This window comes from Capricornis sumatraensis, chromosome 1 (genome assembly GCF_032405125.1).
Source record: "Capricornis sumatraensis isolate serow.1 chromosome 1, serow.2, whole genome shotgun sequence".
NCBI classification, from domain to species: Eukaryota; Metazoa; Chordata; class Mammalia; order Artiodactyla; family Bovidae; genus Capricornis; species Capricornis sumatraensis.
This window is the reverse complement of record NC_091069.1, coordinates 228231721-228246177: the sequence shown is the minus strand read 5'-3', so window position 1 is coordinate 228246177 and position 14457 is coordinate 228231721. Positions and strand designations below refer to the sequence as shown.

Genomic DNA, 14457 nt, shown 5'->3' with positions numbered 1-14457 from the left:
AGCTATTCTTAATTATTCCTAAACCCTAAACTCAACAAACTTCTTTTGCCATAAATATTTCCCTCACAAACAGGTCTCAGACAACAATCCTTCCCATGGCCTCAAGCTGAGGCCTACATGCTCATCCTGGGACATTCTTTGTAAAAATCCTTGAACAAATGTCAATGGTTACTTTATAGATTATTTTCTGGGCACAACTGCAGAAGGCTTTGTGCTTTCTCATGCTTCTCTCAAGCACCTTAACATTCTTTCCAGCCAACTCAACTGAAGAAAGGAAAGAACAAGTCAGAATCACAAGGCTTAACTCCTTCATCCCAGGACTGAGCCTGCGAGATGAGGAGAGGGGTTGGGGCCGTGCCTCCATTTTGTCAGTAATGCCTAACACAGCTCCTGACAGTATGGGATTTGATTCTAAACGTGATTTTGCCCCTCCTACTGTCTTGCCAGGGGTTCTCCTTTGCCTTGGATGTGGGGGATCATTTCTTGGTGGGATACAACATTCTCAAGACCATCCTCAAGAAAAGAAATGCAAAAAGGCAAAATGGCTGTCTGAGGAGGCCTTGCAAATGCTGAGAAAAGAAGAGAATCTACAGGCAAAGGAGAAAAGGAAAAACACACACATTTGAATGCAGAGTTCTGAAGAATAACAAGGAGAGATAAGAAAACCTTCCTCAGTGATCAATGCAAAGAAACAGAGGAAAAGAACAGGATGGGAAAGACTAGAGATCTCTTCAAGAAAATTAGAGATACCTAGGGAACATTTCATGCAAAGATGGGTTCGATAAAGGACAGAAATGGTATGGACCTAACAGAAGCAGAAGAAGAGGTGGCAAGAATACACAGAAGAACTGTACAAAAAAGATCTTCATGACCCAGATAATCATGATGGTGTGATCACTCATCTAGAGCCAGACATCCTGGAATGTGAAGTCAAGTGGGCCTTAGAAAGCATCACTACGAACAAAGCTAGTGGAGGTGATGGAATTCCAGTTGAGCTACTTCAAATCCTGAAAGATGATGCTGTGAAAGTGCTGCACTCAATAGGCCAGCAAATTTGGAAAACTCAGCAGTGGCCACAGGACTGGAAAAGGTCAGTTTTCATTCAAGTCCCAAAGAAAGGCAATGCCAAAGAATGCTCAAACTACCACACGATTGCACTCATCTCACATACTAGTAAAGTAATGCTCAAAATTCTCCAAGCCACGCTTCAGCAATACGTGAACTGTGAACTTCCTGATATTCAAGCTGGTTTTAGAAAAGGCAGAGGAACCAGAGATCAAATTGCCAACATCCGCTGGACCATGGAAAAAGCAAGAGAGTTCCAGAAAAACATCTATTTCTGCTTTATTGACTATGCCAAAGCCTTTGACTGTGTGGATCACAATAAACTGTGGAAAATTCTTCAAGAGATGGGAATACCAGACCACCTGCCCTGCCTCTTGAGAAATCTGTATGCAGGTCAGGAAGCAACAGTTAGAATGGGGGCATGGAACAAAAGACTGGTTTCAAATAGGAAAAGGAGTATGTCAAGGCTGTATATTGTCACCCTGCTTATTTAACTTATATGTGGAGTACATCATGAGAAATGCTGGGCTGGAAGAAGCACAAGCTGGAATCAAGATTTCCGGGAGAAATATCAATAACCTTAAATATGCAGATGACACCACCCTTATGGCAGAAAGTGAAGAGGAACTAAAAAGCCTCTTGATGAAAATGAAAGTGGAGAGTGAAAAAGTTGGCTTAAAGCTCAACATTCAGAAAATGAAGATCATGGCATCTGGTCCCATCACTTCATGACAGATAGATGGGGAAACAGTGGAAACAGTGTCAGACTTTATTTTTGGGGGGCTCCAAAATCACTGCAGATGGTGACTGAAGCCAGGAAATTAAAAACGATTATTTCTTTGAAGAGAAGTTATGACTAACCTAGATAGCATATTAAAAAGCAGAGACATTACTTTGCCGACTAAGGTCCATCTAATCGAGGCTATGGTTTTTCCTGTGGTCATGTATGGCTGTGAGAGTTGGACCACGAAGAAGGCTGAACGCTGAAGAATTGAAGCTTTTGAATTGTGGTGTTGGAGAAGACTCTTGAGAGTCCCTTGGACTGCAAGGAGATCCAACCAGTCCATTCTGAAGGAGATCAGCCCTGGGATTTCTTTGGAGGGAATGATGCTAAAGCTGAAACTCCAGTACTTTGGCCACCTCATGCGAAGAGTTGACTCATTGGCAAAGACTCTGATGCTGGGAGGGATTGAGGGCAGAAGGAGAAGGGGATGACAGAGGATGAAATGGCTGGATGGCATCACAGACTCGTTGGACGTGAGTTTGAACTCCGGGAGTTGGTGATGGACAGGGAGGCCTGGCATGCTGCAATTCATGAGGTTGCATAGTCAGAAACAACTGAGTGACTGAACTAAAGTGTGTGCACAAATGCACACACCTGCAGTGGTTGCCTCTGCCCTGGTCAAAGGCAGGGCCAGGGCCCAACCCAGCTCTGTTCCCTCTTTAGTGTGCACACTCTCATTTGCAATGGCTACCTCTGTCTTAACTGGGAGCAGCACCAGAGCAAGAGGGACTGGAGCAGGAGCCCAGTGAGAGCTGGGCGACATGATGTCGGTGGTACTGGCAAGCAAGCCAGATCATTGGGCAGTTTTCAATTGGCTGTCTCCATGTTGTGCCTGGGATTAAGCAAAGTCTGTGTATGCACTCTTGAAAAGCAGAGTCTCAATTTCTTAGAGCCCTCTGGTAAACCTCACTGATTTTCAAACCAGCTTAAGAAGGCTGTCAGACTGCAAGGCTGGTGTTCCTATTACGTGACTTGAACACCTCACTACCCAAGGCTGTGATATCCCCCTCTCTCCTGGGTTCCCAGCTAGCAATGTGATTCCAGACTACATCACTTCTCTTTTCTTCCTATCAGACTCCGTGTGGATCTTTCTTTATAGCTTAGTTGTAGAACAGATGTTCTGCTAGTCTTCAGGTCAATTTCTGAGAGTTGTTCTCTATGTAGTTGTAGTTTTGATGTGTTTGTGAGGGAAGATGAGCTCGGTGTCATTCAGTTCCACCATCTGGATTCCACCTTCTTTAGCCATTGTCACTGAAGCAATCATTAGCTATTTCCAGGCTTTGGCTATTATAAATAAAGCTGCTAAAAATACTTTTATACAAGTGTTTTTGTGAACATGTGCTTTCACTTCTCTCGGATAAACACAGGATTGAATTACTGTGTCAAAATACAAATATATGCTTAGTTTCATAAAAAATTGCCAGTGTTTTTCCAATGTGGTTGTACAGTATTTCACACCAAATAAAAATGCATGAGAGTTACAAGTGCTTAATATTCTCCCCCAAATTTAGTTTATTCTGATCAGGTGTGTAGATATCTTTCTGCAATTTTAACAGACATTTTCCTAACAAGCAATACTGAACAGTTTTCATCTGCTTATTGGTCATTAGTATCTCTCCTTTTGTCAAATGTCTGTTGAAATATTTTGCTCATATTTAATAATTTTCTTTTGTCTTTTAATTGTTGAGTTATAAGTTTTTAAAACTAGATTGTATATAGCAGTCTTTCATCAGATACATGTTTGTAAAAGTTTCTTCCCTGTCTTTGGGTTACCTATTAATTTTTAAAATATCTTTTGATGGCCAAAGTTTTTACTGTATACAAAGCCTGATATATGTTTTTTTTTCTTCTATGGTTATTGCTTTCTTAGTTTTGTCTATAAAACTTTTGCTAAATCCACATTAAAGAATATTACACCATGCTTATTATTTTTAAAGTTTTATAGATTCAGTTAACATATTTTAGTTCCAGATATAGCTTGAGTTAAGTTTTGTGTATGGTACTAGATAGTGTTTGAAGTTACTTATCTCCATATGGCTGTCCACTTTTTCTGGATCATTTATGGAAGACATTCCTATGCCTTTTGGATACTGGATATCTCTTTCAGATATTGAAGACATTCCTATCCCTTTGGATCCCTTTTGGATTTCAGGAGCACCTTTGTCAAAACTTGACTTACCATCAACATGTGATTGTATTTCTGGACTCTCTCTTCTTTATCTGTTTATCAGTTGTAGAGTAGTACCACATTTATCACTGTAGCTTCCTAGTAAGTCTGGAGGTTAGCTAATGTACATCCTCAAATCTTATTCTTTTCCAAGGTTGCTTTGGATATTGTAGGTCATTTGTGCTTCCATATAAGTATTTGAATCAATGTCTACAGAAGTGTCTGTTGGGGTTGTGTTTGGGACAGCCCTAAATCTATAGATCAGTGTGGAGTGAACTGATGCCTTAACAATTTTGTTAAGTTTTGCTTATTTTTGAACTTTAGGCCTTTTAAGTATTATCATTTCTTTACAGCAATCAGCTTATAGCTGCAATACAAGATTCAATAGAAATGGTAGGTTGGGACATTTGCCTTTGTTTTTTCAACTCCAAAGCACTCAATATGTTAGCATTAAATAGCTTTTTCATATGCCCTTTATCAGGCTAAGAAAGTTCTTACTATTACTTGTATATTGAGAGTTATCACAGATGATTGATGACTTTTGTCGAATGCTTGTTTGTAAACACCTTCTTCCAACAACATAAGAGAAGACTCTACACATGGACATCATCAGATGGTCAATACCAAAATCAGATTGATTATATTCTTTGCAACAAAGATGGAGAAGCTCTATACATCAGCAAAAACAAGACTGGGATTTGCCTGTGGCTCAGACCATTAACTCCTTATTGCCAATTCCAGACTTAAATTGAAGAAAGTAGGGAAAACCACTAGAGCATTCAGGTATGACTTAAATCAAATCGCTTACAATTATACAGTGGAAGTTACAAATAGATTCAAGGGATTAGATCTGATAGACAAAGTGCCTGAAGAACTATGGATAGAGGTTCACGACATTGTACAGGAGGCAGGAATCAAGACCATCCTCAAGAAAAAGAAATGCACAAAAGGCAAAATGGTTGCCTGAGGAGGCCTTACAGATAGCTGAGAAAAGAAGACAAGCAAAAGGCAAGGAGAAAAGGAAAGATATACCCATTTGAATGCAGAGTTCTGAAGAATAGCAAGTAGAGATAAGAAAGACTTCCTCAATGATCAACGCAAAGAAATAGAGGAAAACAACACAATGGAAAAGACTAGAGATCTATTCAAGAAAATTAGAGATACCAAGGAAACATTTCATGGAAAAATGGGCACAATAAAGGACAGAAGTACTATAGACCTAACATAAGCTGAAAATATTAAGAAGAGGTGGCAAGAAGACACAGAAGAACTGTAAAAAAAAAGATCTTCATGACCCAGTAACCACGATGGTGTGGTCACTCACCTAGAGCCAGACAGTCTGGAATGTGAAGTCAAGTGGGCCTTAGAAAGCATCACTACGAACAAAGCTAGTGGAGGTGATGGAATTCCAGTGGAGCTATTTCAAATCCTAAAGGATGATGCTGTGAAAGTGTTGCACTCAGTATGCCAGCAAATTTGGAAAACTCAGCAGTGCCAACAGGACTGGAAAAGGTCGATTTCATTCCAATCTCAAAGAAAGGCAATGCCAAAGAATGCTCAAACTACCACACAATTGCACTCATCTCACACACTAGCAAAGTAATACTCAAAATTCTCCAAGCCAGGCTTCAACAGTATATGAATCATTAAATTCCAGATGTTCAAGTTGGATTTAGAAAAGGCAGAAGAACCAGATATCAAATTGCCAACATCCATTGGGTCATCGGAAAAGCATGAGTTCCAGAAAAACATCTACTTCTGCTTTATTGACTATGCCAAAGTCTTTGACTGTGTGGATCACAACAAACTGGAAAATTCTTAAAGAGATGGGAATACCAGACCATCTGACCTGTCCCCTGAGAAATCTATATGCAGGTCAATAAGCAACAGTTAAAACAGTACATGGAACAACAGACTAGTTCCAAATCAGGAATGGAGTAAGTGAAGGCTGTATATTGTCACCCTCCTTACAGAACTTATATGCATAGGACATCATGCAAAGTGCTGGGCTGGATGAAGCACATAATGAAATCAAGATTGCTGGGAGAAATATCAATAACCTCAGATATGCAGATGACATCATACTTATGGCAGAAAGTGAAAAGGAACTAAAAAGCTTCTTGATGAAAGTGAGAGGAGAGTGAAAAGCTGGCTTAAAACTCAACATTCAGAAAACTAAGATCATGGCATCTGGTCCCATCACTTCATGACAAATGGATGGGAAACAATGGAAACAGTGACAGACTTTATTTTTCTGGGCTCCAATATCACTGCAGATGATGACTGAAGCCATGAAATTAAAAGATGCTTGCTCCTTGGAAGAAAAGTTATGACCAACCTAGACAGCATAATAAAAAGCAGAGACATTACTTTGCCCACAAATCTTTGTCTATTCAAAGTTATGGTTTTTCCAGTAGTCATGCATGGATGTGAGACTTGGACTATAAAGAAAGCTGAGTGCCAGAGAATTGATACTTCTGAACTGTGGTGTTGGAGAAGACTCTTGAGAGTCCCTTGGACTGCAAGGAGATCCAACTAGTGAATCCTAAAGGAAATCAGACTTGAATGTTCATTGGAAGGACTGATACTGAAGCTCAAACTCCAATACTTTGGCCACCTGATGTGAAGAACTGACTCATTGGAAAAGACCCTGATGCTGGGAGGGATTGAGGGCAGGAAGAGAAGTGGACGACAGAGGATGAGATGGCTGGATGGCATCACTGACTTGATGGACATGAGTTTGAGTAGGCTCCGGGATTTGGTTATAGACAGGGAAGCCTGGTGGTCTGCAGTCAGACACAACTGAGTGACTGAACTGAATCTATTTGAAATGATTATATTGGGTTTCTTTTACTGTGTTAATACAGTGAATTACATTGATGACTTGTGCATATTAAACCAGTCTTGCATACTTAAGGTAAACTCTATCAAGATTTATTATTCTAGTAGCTCAGCTGGTAAAGAACCCACCAGCAATGACTGAGACCTGGGTTCGATTCCTGGGTTGGGAAGATCCCCTGGAGAAGGGAACAGCTACCAACTCCAGTATTCTGGCCTGGAGAATTCCATGGATTGTATAGTTTATGAGGTCACAAAGGGTTAGACACAACTGTGCAACTTTCACTCAGTCACTCAAATCATACATATTGCTGGATCAATTTTGCCAATATCTTATTAAAAATCTTTTGTGGTTTTATGAGAAATACTGGTATAGAGTATTATTTTTTGGTAATATTTTTGTCAGGTTTCATTTTAAGAATTATGTTGGCTTCTTAAAACCAGTTGTAAAGTCTGTCTTCCCCCTATATTCTCTCAGAGTTTCTGAAATATGTGTTATTTCTTCCTCATATTTTATAGAATTCATCAGTGAACCCAGAAATTTGCTTGTGGAAATGATTTTGATAACAAATTCAATTTTTGTATTAGAAACAGGACTATATATATCTTCTGCTGTAGCTTGTATCAGTCTTGATAAGTAGTATTTTCAAGATATTTGTCAACTTTTCTTACTTATTGCCATCCCTGATAATCAGAATTTATTTTTCCTTTCCTTTTCTTCTTGGTAAGTTTAGCTAGGTTTATTAATTTATGTTGTTTTCCATTGACATTTATACTTCACCAAGTTCTGGTCTTAAATTGATATTTTTCTTTATGTAGATTTGAGTGATTTTTTTAACTTCCTTCAGTTCAGTTCAGTTCAGTTCAGTCGCTCAGTCATGTCCAACTCTTTGCGACCCATGAATTGCAGCACGCCAGGCCTCCCTGTCTGTCACCAACTCCCGGAGTTCACTCAAGCTCATGTCCATCGAGTCGGTGATGCTATCCAGCCTTCTCATCCTCTGTCGTCCCTTCTCTTCCTGCCTCCAATCCCTCCCAGCATCAGAGTCTTTTCCAATGAGTCAACTCCTTGCAGGAGGTGGCCAAACTACTGGAGTTTCAGCTTTAGCATCACTTCTTCCAAAGAAATCCCAGGGCTGATCTCCTTCAGAATGGACTGGTTGGATCTCCTTGCAGTCCAAGGGACTCTCAAGAGTCTTCTCCAACACCACAGTTCAAAAGCATCAATTCTTCAGTGCTCAGCCTTCTTCACAGTCCAACTCTCACATCCATACATGACCAAAGGAAAAACCATAGCCTTGACTAGACAGACCTTAGTCGGCAAAGTAATGTCTCTGCTTTTGAATATGCTATCTAGGTTGGTCATAACTTTCCTTCCAAGGAGTAAGCGTCTTTTAATTTCTTGGCTTCAGTCACCATCTGCAGTGATTTTGGAGCCCCAAAAAATAAAGTCTGCAATGCTTCACTTCAATTAATTTTCTAATATAAATAACTTAAGGTATAAAACTTCCTGTAAGAACTATAATGCATCACACAAATTTTGATATATTGTGTTTTTATTGTAATTCATTATTTTCTTTTGATTAATTTTTCTTCTATACATTATTGCAAAATGAATTGTTTAATTTTCACATATATGTCAGTTTAAAAATATTTTATTATGATTTAATCATATGATGCTCAGAGGGTATACTCTATATTATATCAGTTTTAAATTTATTGAGGCTTGTTTTATGGCCCAGCATATTGTTTATCTTGTACCAAATAAAATTGGAAAGAACATGTATTCTGCAGTTCTGTGTAGTTAAATATAAATAACAATTAGACTAAGTTGTTTAATAGTGTTATTCATCTTTTGAGTCTTCATTATGTATGTCTTTGCCTGCGTGTGTGCTCAGTCATGTCTGACTCTTTGTGTCCAAATTTTTGTGATTTGTGATAGACTGTAATCCAGTCTCCTCTGTCCACAGAATTTTCCAGATAAGAACACTGGAGTAGGTTGCCATTTCCTATTCCAGGGGATCTGCCCAACCTAGGGACTGAACCCACCTCTCTTGTGTCTCCTGTTTTGGCAGATAGATTCTTTACCACTGCACCACCTGGGAAGCTCCTTTGCATGTATGTATTATTCTCATTGTTCTATCAATTGCTGAGAGAGAGGTTTTATAACTTTCAGTTATTATTGGGGAATTTCTCATTTCTTTTTAAAATTATTTATTTCTTAAATTTTTTGTTTGTTTGTTTGGCTGCACTGGGTCTTCATTGCTTTGCACAGGCCTTCTCTTGTTGCAGTGCAAGGGCTTCACATTGGTGATTTCTCTCTTTGCAGAGAACAGGCTCTAAGTGTGCGGGCTTCAGTAGTTATGGCTTGTGGGCTCTAGAGCGTGGGCTCAGTAGTTGTGGCACATGGGACCAGTTGCTCCACAGCATGTGAAATTTTCCCAGACCAGACATTAAAACTATGTCTTTGCATTGGCAGGTGTTCTTCCTTGCGCCACCAGGGAATTCTGTCAAGTTCTTCTTTTACTTCTGAAATTTTGAAGCTATGTGTTCAGGAGTATTTAAGATTGTTTCAGCTTTTGTATATTTATCATTTCAGTTCAGTCACTCAACCGTGTCTGTCTCATTGTGACCCCATGGACTTCAGCAAGCCAGGCCTCGCTGTCCATCACCAACTCCCAGAGCTTACTCAAACGCATATCCATCGAGTTGGTGATGCCATCAACCATCTCATCCTCTCTCGTCCCCTTCTCCCCCGCCTTCAATCTTTCCCAGCATCAGGGTCTTTGTATGAGTCGGTTCCTCACATCAGGTGGCCAAAGTATTGGAGTTTCAGCTTCAGTATCAGTCCTTCCAAAATATTCAGGACTGATTTCCTTTAGGATTGAGTGGTTTGATCTCCTTGCAGTCCAAGGGACTCTCAAGAGTCTTCTGCAACACCACAGTTCAAAACCATCAATTCTTTGGCACTCAGCATTTTTTATGATCCAAATCTTACATCCATACATTACTACTGGAAAAACCATAACTTTGATTAGATGGACCTTTATCAGTAAAGTAATATCTCTGCTTTTTATTATGCCATCTAGGTTGGTCATAGCTTTTCTTCCAAGGAGCAAGCATCTTTTAATTTCATGGTTGCAGTCACCATCTGCAGTGATTTTGGGGCCCAAAATATAGTTTTTCACTGTTTCCACTGTTACCCCAACTATTTGCCATAAAGTGATGGGACTGGATGCCATGATCTTAGTTTTTTGAATGCTGAGTTTTAAGCCAGCTTTTTCACTCTCCTCTTTCACCCTCATCAAGAGGCTCTTTAGTTCCTCTTCACTTTCTGCCATAAGCATAGTATCATTTGCATATCTGAGGTTATTTTATTGATATTTTTCCCTGCAATCTTGATTCCAGGTTGTGCTTCATCCAGCCCAGCATTTCTCATGATGTACTCTGCATGTAAGTTAAATAAGCAAGGTGACAATATATAGCCTTGTTATACTCCTTTCCCAATTTGGAATCAGTCTGTTGTTCCATGTCCGGTTCTAACTGTTGCTTTTTGACCTGCATACAGATTGCTCAGGAGGCATGTCAGGTGGTCTGGTATTCCCATCTCTTGAAGAATTTTCCACAGTTTGTTGTGATCTGCATAGTCAAAAGCTTTAGTGTAGTCAGTGAAGCAGAAATAGATGTTTTTCTGGAACTCTCTTGCTTTTTCCATGATCCAACAGATGTTGGCAATTTGATCTCTGATTCCTCTGCCTTTTGTAAAACCAGCTTGAACATCTGGAAGTTCACAGTTCACATACTGTTGAAGCGTGGCTTGGAAAATTTTGAGCATTACTTTTGCTTGCATGTGAGATGAAGTATATTTATCTTTATTCAAAATAAAGTGGTTATTTTATTATTGTGATGTCCTTATTTGTGTTCAACTGTATTTTTTCTTGAAGACTATCATACCCAATACTGATATTGCCATTTCAGCTTTGTTATGCTGTTTCCCTGATATATTTTTCTATCCATTAATTCAAGTATTTCTATACCTTTATTTTAAAGTGCAATGCCTATATGTACCATTCCCCCCCCCCCCAATCCATACTGCAAATGTCTGGCTTTTAATTAATCTATTGGATGTTTAGCTATAATTTTATTTACATAATTTTAATGGTTTTTCTGGTTTACAGATCAGGTCCTTAACTTTTCAGTGTAATAGAGTTGGCATTATACTATTTCATATTAATGTAGAAACATTGAAAACATTTGGGTCTATTTACTCTGTTCCCATCTCTGTGCTCTCTTTGGCACATACAGTATATCTTTATATGTTATAAATCACATTATGGCTATAATCTTTGCTTTATCATTCATAAGTATAAAAAAAGTGAAGTGAAGTCGCGTCTGACTCTTTGCGACCCCATGGACTGTAGCCTACCAGGCTTCTCCGTCCATGGGATTTTCCAGGCAAGAATACTGGAGTGGGTTACCATTTCCTTCTCCAGGGGATCTTCCCGACCCAGGGATCGAACCTGGGTCTCCCGCATTGGAGGCAGGCACTTTAACCTCTGAGCCACCAGGGAAGCCCATGAAAGAATTAAGGGAAAATTTTCATTTTCTTTTACCTTAAAATAGCCTACTGCCATGTTAATTTTAAGCATATTTTTAACTTGATATAAAATTATAGGACAACAGTTTTTCTTTCACTGTTGAGTTTTGGGAATGCTTTATATATTCTAGATAGTTGTATATTTTTGGATTTCTAATTAGCACATTTTTTTCCCCAGTCTTTCTTTTCACAGGGTCTTTTGCAGAGCAAAAATGTTTAGTTTTGATGAAGTCCATTTTATCAATTTTTCCTTCCATGGATTGGAATATTATTGCCAAGTGTAAGAATTATTTGCCTAGTCCTAGATCTCAAAATTTTTCTCCTATTCTTTAATAAAATTTTAATAGTTTTAAGCTTTATATTTCAATATCTGATATATTTTGAGTAAATTTTTTTTGTGAAGTATGAGATTTAGGTTGAGGTTTATATTTTTGCCTGTGGATTTCCAACTGCTCCAGCACCATTTATTGAAAAAGTTCTCCTTTCTCCAATGAATTATTTTTCCACATTTGTAAAATATCAGTTCAACAAATTCGTGTGAATCTACTTTTGGACTCTGTATTCTATTCCACTGATCTATATGACTAGACCTCCACCAATAGCATGTGGTCCTCATTACTGTAGCTCTCTATTAGGCCTTAATGTTCAGTATGAGGATTCCTACCTCTTTGTTCTTTTTCATGATTATTTTAGCTGTTCTAGAGAGCGTTGTATGTTTATATTTTGTAGACCTGAAGTAAACAGTTCAACAGATATTTCTACAGCAAAGATGAGTGTATTTGAGATTAGCAGAGAATTGTAGTTTGGGTCTGCGTCTGTGGCCAGTGTCTGCATGGCAAGGGAAGGAGAATGCTTTTCAGAGGGAAAAGGGAAGTGGGGAGGGCTGTAATAAACACAGTGTGTTCAGTCACTCAGTCATTTCTGACTCTTTGCAGCACTGTGGACTGTAACCTGCCAGGATCCTCTGTCCATGGGATTTTCCAGGCTGGGATACTAGAAAGGGTTGCTATTTCCTTGTCCAGGGGACCTTCCTGACCCAGGGATTGAACCAGCATCTCCTGTGTCTCCTGAATTGGCAGGCAGATTCTTTACCACTGTGCCACCTGGGAAGCCTCAGTAAATAAAGAGTCCATGGCTTTTCATTGGATGAGTCCTTCTTCCTGGGGAAGAAGGAGGAGAATTTCCCTCCAGTAAGACTCTGCTGTTTTCACAGGGAATGAGAGCCTCCCCTTCTGATCTCCTAATCCTATTTAGTTGAAAGTTTCTGTCTATTAATTTTTTTGCAATATGAACTTTAGAATAAGCTTATCTATATTTACACAAGTTTTTCTTTTTCTTTTTTCTTTAACTCAATAGAAATTATGTTAAACCTATAAACCAATTTGGAGAGAACTGTCTTTATTATGTTTAATCTTCAAATACATGATGAAAACAGTGAATCTTTCCATTTGTTTACATCTTTGATTTCTTTCAGCAGAATTTTGTAACTCAGCACATAGATCCTGTACATGTTTGTTAAGGTTATGAATAAAGTAGGAGAAATCATTCTACTTAAAACTAAGGCCTGTTAAAGACTACCTAAGTCTTTCATTTTTTTTATGTTAACAATAAATGATATTACATTTCTAATTTTGATTTTCTACATGCTCATTGCTATTGATTTATATGTCTTGATCTGTATCATGTGACCTTACTGAACTCACTCATTAATTATAGTTTTATTTATTTAATATGTAGATTTCTTGTGATTTTCCATGTAGATATACCTGTCAGTTTTTTGTACTTGTGAACTTATATCCTTCATCAAACTTGGGAAGTTTTCAGCCATTATTTTTTGAAAACTCTTTCAGCCCCTGTCTGTCTACTCTGATGACACAAAGGTCAGATTATTTGTTATTATGGTCTTTGCAGCTTTGTTTATTTTCTTTTCAGTCTAGTTTCCTTTTTTGTTCAGGTTAGATCAATTATATAGAGTTCACTGATTCTATCCTCTGTCATCTCCACTCTATCATTGGGTCTGTCTGTTCTGTGCTGTGCTAAGTTGCTTCAGTCATGTCTGACACTTTGGGACCCCATGGACTGTAGCCCTCTAAGGCATCTCTGTCCATGGGATTGAAAGAGTTAAAGCTTAGGCAGGCATTCCAAGGCCTTTTAAGGAGGAGGTGAACATTCTCCCTCATGCTTTCCTTAAGCCCTGTGCAACAATGTATCTTGCCCGAGAACTGGCCTTTCTTTAAGTCTGAAAGGAATGATCACACAGCATAATGTCTTGCTCATGGAAATAATTTTCTTAGGTTCTATATTTATGATTATAATTGTAACAAATCTTGCCTGGGAACCTGTTTCTCAAGACTTGTACCCCTGATTACACAGCAACAGTAGATCTTGCCCAGGGAGGTTGCCCAGAACACATTCTGTCTGACTAATCTTATGCCAAAGTTATCTCAGGATGTATGCCTTGGGAAAGGGTCTGGTGGAACTCTTACAACCTTGAAGTATTCTTTTCATCTATTCTCAGCAGCTTGTTGAGAAGTATATAAGGCCCCTGCTTAAACTAGTGAGGCAGGTACCCTTTCTATCCCCTTCTGATGTCTATATCAGAAACTTTCTGTATCCTGTCGCTTTAAATAAAATTTTGCACACAAAGCTCTGAGTGACTGAGACCTTGTTTTTGGTCCTGGAATTAAATCTTCTTCGGAGACCGTGAATTTGGAGGCACTGTTCACCATTCACTGTAAGCTATCAGGATTCTCCAGGCAAGAATACTGGAGGGGGTTGCCATTTCCTACTGCCATTTCCTACTCTTGTCTAGCAAGTCTAGAAAGTTTAAAAAAAATTGTTACTGTATTTTTCAGATCTATAATTTCTTTTGTTCCTTTAAGTAACTTATATTTCTATGCTGAAATTTTCCATGTTTCCATCTCAGATAATTTCTAATAGCTTGTGAAATCATTTCTATAATGATTAAGATCTTTGTCAGATCACCCCAATACCTGACTCATCTTT

At 38.7% G+C, this 14457-nt stretch overlaps 1 non-coding gene across 1 annotated transcript; it reads right to left on the bottom strand.

The window, feature by feature from the left end:
- Positions 1-11353: 11353 nt before the first annotated feature.
- Positions 11354-11425, bottom strand: TRNAW-CCA (transfer RNA tryptophan (anticodon CCA)). The gene has a single exon. It is a non-coding gene; the product is annotated as a tRNA-Trp (tRNA).
- Positions 11426-14457: the final 3032 nt, after the last annotated feature.